The sequence below is a fragment of the Carassius carassius genome, chromosome 1 (assembly GCF_963082965.1).
Source record: "Carassius carassius chromosome 1, fCarCar2.1, whole genome shotgun sequence".
Classification (NCBI taxonomy): domain Eukaryota; kingdom Metazoa; phylum Chordata; class Actinopteri; order Cypriniformes; family Cyprinidae; genus Carassius; species Carassius carassius.
This window is the reverse complement of record NC_081755.1, coordinates 33,509,208-33,515,207: the sequence shown is the minus strand read 5'-3', so window position 1 is coordinate 33,515,207 and position 6,000 is coordinate 33,509,208. Positions and strand designations below refer to the sequence as shown.

The window sequence follows — 6,000 nt, the reverse complement described above, 5'->3', positions numbered from 1 at the left end:
TCTATTTATTTATATGTGCTATTTACATGGGTGCAACCTGCACCAGGACCCCGTAAACCCCAGTTACGGCCACGGTTAAGACATCTGTTTTGTAAGTTCCTCAGAAAACCGAGCATTTTGAAAAGCTACCTAAAGGCTCTTCAGAGGCTTTCACCAGGCTGTGGCTTTTAAAACTAATACATACCAACAAACAAACTCTAATTTATAACAGTAAACATCATTTAGAGCAGCCTGTCCAAGAAAAAACACATTAGGTGAGTGGTTGGATAGTTAGCAGTACTTGATCCTTTGTAGATAACAGATGGTATTTTATAAAATTATGACATCTTTCTCTAACATAACGGGAGGCTGCATATTGCGGTTGAGATCACGCAGGAGTGGCATCATCCCAGAGTAGAGAGGTCTACCCCGATCTTCACTCTCTCACTCCCCCTCCCATTCTCTTTCGCTATCTCTGACCGATCCCACCACAGTGTAGTAAAGCGGATAGGCAGCTAAACAAACAGCGAAATCTTTTCAGTGAAGACCGCGACAGAGGTAAGAAACTTTTATATGTTTATACCACCTAAATCCGCGATAATCGATGCTGGGAATGCCTTGGCGAAATAGATGGAGCACCTCGTTACACAGTATCGGAGATCAAGCATCGTGGTTGCCCAGACTGCGCATTGCTCTTATGAGAAGCCACCTGCACGCGCTGCGACTCACGCGCTTTATCCAGAAATCATGGAGAAGCCGTTTTCTGTCCATCTAAAAGCATGTGGGTTTTGGAACTCAAATGTGTAGGTTTGGCGTGATTTGTCTCGTGAATGCTACTTGTGTGGTGCCATCTGAAAGATCATGCATATTCTTACATAGGCTGTAGTTCACTGGGGGTGATCTTAATCTATGGGCATGTAATAAACATGGAGAGCGACTGCGGGAGATGCACTTAGGGCGCACCGTTAGTTCGCCGCTGACAGATGTGCGGAGGGGATTTGGTATTAATATACCATGGCGGGGTTTTGTTGGCGAACTGCGTGACACGGTTTCGGCTCACAGCAGCATGCATGTCACCGAAGCCCCAGTATTTCATAACTTTGACATGCTTCGTTTCTTCTCATGTATGCATGTAAGAAAGCATTGCGTCTCCACGAACTGTGGTGGAATTACATTCACAGCTCACAGGGTGTGCGTTTTTGTACGGGTGAGAGAGTGAGAGATTTTAAATAATGATCAGTGTTTCTTTTAATATGCATCGAGAGAAGTAACATTGTGACATTAGTCTCTATGACAGTACAGTTACAATGTCCAGGATAACCTGTTGGACATTCACATAATAGGAAAATATTATTTTTCATAGAATTGAATTCTTGTTCTTTACCTATTGCTTCTATACATTTTTTTCTGTGAAAAATTAATATAAAGAATATAAGACACATTTTAAAAATGCTTTAGATATAACCATATTAATACCACATGAGCAAAAATTCTATTGTGCTGAATTGGCCACTGGTCATTTCAGCTGTGTTGATATTCAGTACTACAGCATAATTGTGAGTGGGATATTGCTTATGTGTTATAATTTATGAGTTATACTATATAAATTATAATGTAATGTCAAATAACCTATGGTTCAGACAAAGACTTAACAATTGGTTATATCAGTATATTCAAAAAAAAAATACGTGTCAAAGCATCACAATATTGTTCTATAAGCAGTGCACAGCTTGTAAGTTGGTCTTGTGTAACATCAGTCAATTCATATCACATTATCTTGATTGGAGTTACAGATTTAACCGCACACATTCATCAGTAAAACATCTCAATACTGAAAAGAAATGTAGAAATTGCCGATCAATGTCACTAAATGGCTTGAAAGTGACAGTGACAGTGCTTATAACAGACTTTAGCAGGATTACAATCCCGTTGGTTTGCACAGGTGGGTGCCACAGGGATCGATCTCAAACTATCGGTCATTGATGCCCAGAGCAATTAGCTCAGTTCCTCAGCCACATGAGTGCAGTGTTTGCACAGGCGGCCTAGGGCTCAAACGGCTATGGACACAAAGGTCAAGCCAGGAGGACATTTCAGACAATGTCTACCAGCATGACTCTGTTTTTACATCCCTCAAGCTTCATGGTTTGAGGGTGCACAAGCTGGTCTTTAAATGGCCAAATGCGGTTGATGCTGCTTCTTGTATGAGATGAAACTGGCGTAATGAAGGAAATGGGCACTATGGATGATGTTGTTGTTCTTGTGCACTTAATGCATCTTTCTCCTCACTGCACAGAGAGGCAGTAATTATGATGCCAAGCTCAACTGTCCCTTTGCTCCAAATACATCCCTAAAGACCGGATCCCTGCAGGCTTTCAATGTGCCTTTTAATTAGAGCCTTATAATGATATAAGAGAGACAGAGACTGAGGGAGAAAGTATGTGTGTTAAGGGGGAGGGGTGTCTTATATCCTGCTTCCCATTAATGAATAATGGCTTTGATTTAGTAATGAAGACTGTGGCTGTGTTGTGTATGATGTCTGAACCGTGATGCTTTTGGGGGGCAGTAGTTGTTTTTAATCACATCAAGTTCAGGCAGCACATTAATTCTGTGTAAAATTAAATATAGTTTAAGTCAAGTCAGTTTTGCTTTGATTAAGTGTTAAAATTCTGTTGTAGAGAAGTGAAGTAGAGAAGTGCTGACGAGTGCTATTTAAAAATCATAAGACTTGCCGTTTTAACAAGCAATATAATCTATGAAACCGAAGAGCTGTGGTGATTAGTTATAATGGTGAAGGTATCAATTATAAGATGATATCTGTGTAACTCTGCATCGATTAACATTCATCAAAGATATTGGGATCCCCCTCACACAATGGACAGACGAACCTGGACTGTGTATTTGTTGGACGTTATCTCGATTGAACTCTCAACTTCTCGTTTACATGGATCTAATGTAAAAACTGTAAATTTATGGCTTTCAGATTTTAATGTTGTAATTGTTATGTTTTCTAAAAATCTTTGGGGGAAAAAATGTTTTATTGTTATTTATGTATTAATAGTACTTAATTTATTTGTATTATTATTGTTTATTTTATTTTTTAATTCTATTTTTATTTTTTATATATATATTTTTTTTAAGTCGACCAAGGGGTGGGACGGGTTGGGTTGGGGTGGGTTAAAAATTTGCACAGTTGCATTTTGTTTTAAACTACTGTTCCCAGAAAAAATTTCACTAATCAGTTAAAAAAAAAACATTTATCAAAAAGGTTTTTGTTCTATTGTAACTTCGAGGAAAGAAATAGGATGTCTTTGCCCTTGGCAAGTAAGGAACCTGTTTCATCTAGCCAGTATCTTGCATTTAAGCAAATGTTGTCATAGTAATGAGGCTCTGGGTAATTAATAAATTATTTGATTTATGTAATAGCAGATTTTTTAAATATTACACTGAATGACAGTGACCATGCTGTGATGAAATAACTACACACCATTGCATTATATTGGAATGTAAACTAAGCTGATACTTTAGGTATTCTTAGATCTTTATTTTATAACTACACTTGGCCCATCACCAACAATTTGGAAACAAATATAAAAAAATGTATATAATACAATAATGCAATATATACACTACCATTCAAAGGATGAGAAGTTTACAAGCACCTATTTTTTTATGAATAGAAAGTTCAAGAATAGAAAAGAATAGCATGTATTTGTCTTTTTATTGTAACAATCAAATAGTGTTTACTATTCATTTTGATCTGTTTAATGCCCCCTTGCCGAATAAAACAACATAACAACTTTAAAAATGACACTGTGGGCTTGTCACTTCCACAAATGTATACACTTACTCATTTTGAGAATTCACATCAATTTGTAAAGTAAATGCTTGATATTTTCATGTTTTTGCAACTTGTGCTATCACGATGCTGCTGGCACATGATTTCACCTCTGCAGTTCATTTCGAATCAGTTAAACTGATGTGTTACAACTCAAATCATGTTACAAGACTCCCTCTGAAGTAAATTTTCTTACATTTTAAGAGACATGGAAATTCTTAAAGACTCATGCAGTATCTTCCAGGTATTGTCTAATATGTGTCATTCTATACACATATTAGACCTACACGAATTCACACATGATTTGCATTCATTAGAATGAATTCTCACTTGAGTGTGTGAAAGCAGATTTGTTTCTGTGGGCTGGTATAGTGGACGTGTTGCCCACCTAAACATGCTTATCATCTTGACACGTTTGCCCAGCGATGTCAAGACTCTCCTCTCCAGATGATCTACAACTTCCTGCCAGTCAGGCCAGAGGCGTCGTGCCCATTCGAAGTGAGGGGGCACGTGCCCCCTCAGATTTCTGAGCCAAGTTGATTTTAAATGCAGCTTCCAAACGAAAAAAAAAAAATTGCAGAATAATATTTTTTATATATTTGATACAATCACAGCGGTGTGATTAGATCGTTCAGTGCACAGCATCAGCTGCTAAATTCAAATCTGCGTTCGCTGGCTGGCGCTGAGCCAGAGACAGACGCGTTCGTACAACGCTTCATGATAACCAATCAGAAACTATTCTGTTGCGCTTATGGATGCAATGGCCAATCAGAGACGTCCAGAAGAGTCATCACTGAAACGCAGTGTTTTGTTCACTTGCTCGCTGACTGAATTATTTAGCGAATTCTCTCATCAGAAACAACAAAAAGTGCAGATGTGCATACGAATGTAAGTAAGATATTCGTTTCATAATTTAAAAAGTGCTTTTTGTTTTTGAGAGTGCCTGAACTCTGGCTAGACTGAATGAAAATGTTTTTTGATAATGTAAATGTTCTTTACTCTCTGTAAAATGAAAGTGTTAAAATTAGTATCTTACAATATTGTTATTAAAATTTACATTAAATGCAAATTCAGTCGTATTAAAAATATTTTATGGCATGATATGGCACTTAAGTAAAAAGTCAGGTTTTTATGTGTAGTTAATAGATTACACTACATTTCCATATATTGATCAAATAGCAATCTATAAAGGTGCAAAACGCGTTTACCTACACATATTTGAGAAACGAGATATTTCCTGATATATTAAGCATGTTTGGAATTGTTTTGAATAAAAAGGAAAAAAAAATAAGCCTATATCAGTTATACAGTGCTTTCGTAGAATGACTTATACCCCCGACACCACCCCCCCCCCCCCCAAAAAAAATGTGCCCCCTCAAAAATCATGAATGCATGACGCCCCTGAGTCAGGCTGTCTGAGTGCGTGTTATGATGATGTACTGATTGTAATTGTTGTGTGTGTCTCCTCATTACAGAGTCTCATGATGATGGGTTAATGAGGCTTGCCTGTTTACCTTACTGTCACTTCCTATTGGCTGGCTCAGGGGGCTAATTACACTCTCAGTATTACGGGGGGCCCTAAAATACCTTAAGCACTGCTATTACAATACGCATCTGGTAGACTGTGTATGCAGACAGTCTGCAGACATGTTTGTTGAGGCTTTGAATATTCATATATATACACTAATACATTCACAAAAAAAGTATGGAAATGTTTCCATCTTTTCAGTCATCACCTGAAAGTGCTTCTTTTTTTTTTTACATTTACAGAGTAATATCTGAGTGATTTTTCGTTGCTTTATGGTTGCTAATGTGTTACTAGATGGTTACTCAGGAGTTGTGGATGGTTGTTAGGTGGCAGTTTACAAGTCCAAGCCCAAAAAGCCAACCCAAAGTGCAAGTCACTTTGACAGAAAATAAGTATTTTTCCTTCAAAAAGTGCACTTCTCCTCAATAGGTTGCATGATTTTTCATGCGCGTACCACAAACGATGTGAGTTATGCACCAGTAGTAATAGTGAATGCTTTAGTAAGCACCACCAATACTTTAAGTTTGCATGAATAGCATGGAAAACAAACAGACATTTTAATTATTATATGAGTAATTCTACATCCGTCACACCGATTGACCATAAAGTTGTTTAGTATCATGCCGTCTATGTATTCTTTAAGCCTTCTCTCTTTTTT

At 37.5% G+C, this 6,000-nt stretch overlaps 1 protein-coding gene across 1 annotated transcript in view; it reads left to right on the top strand.

Annotated features, from left to right (window-relative positions):
• The first annotated feature begins 397 nt into the window (after nt 1-397).
• Nucleotides 398-6,000, top strand: part of LOC132146590 (protein phosphatase 1 regulatory subunit 29) — an 89,590-nt gene continuing 83,987 nt past the window's right edge. Inside the window, exon 1 of the mRNA XM_059557027.1 lies at nt 398-537. The gene's annotated coding sequence lies outside the window, so the exon portion shown is untranslated. The remainder of the gene's footprint in view (nt 538-6,000) is intronic.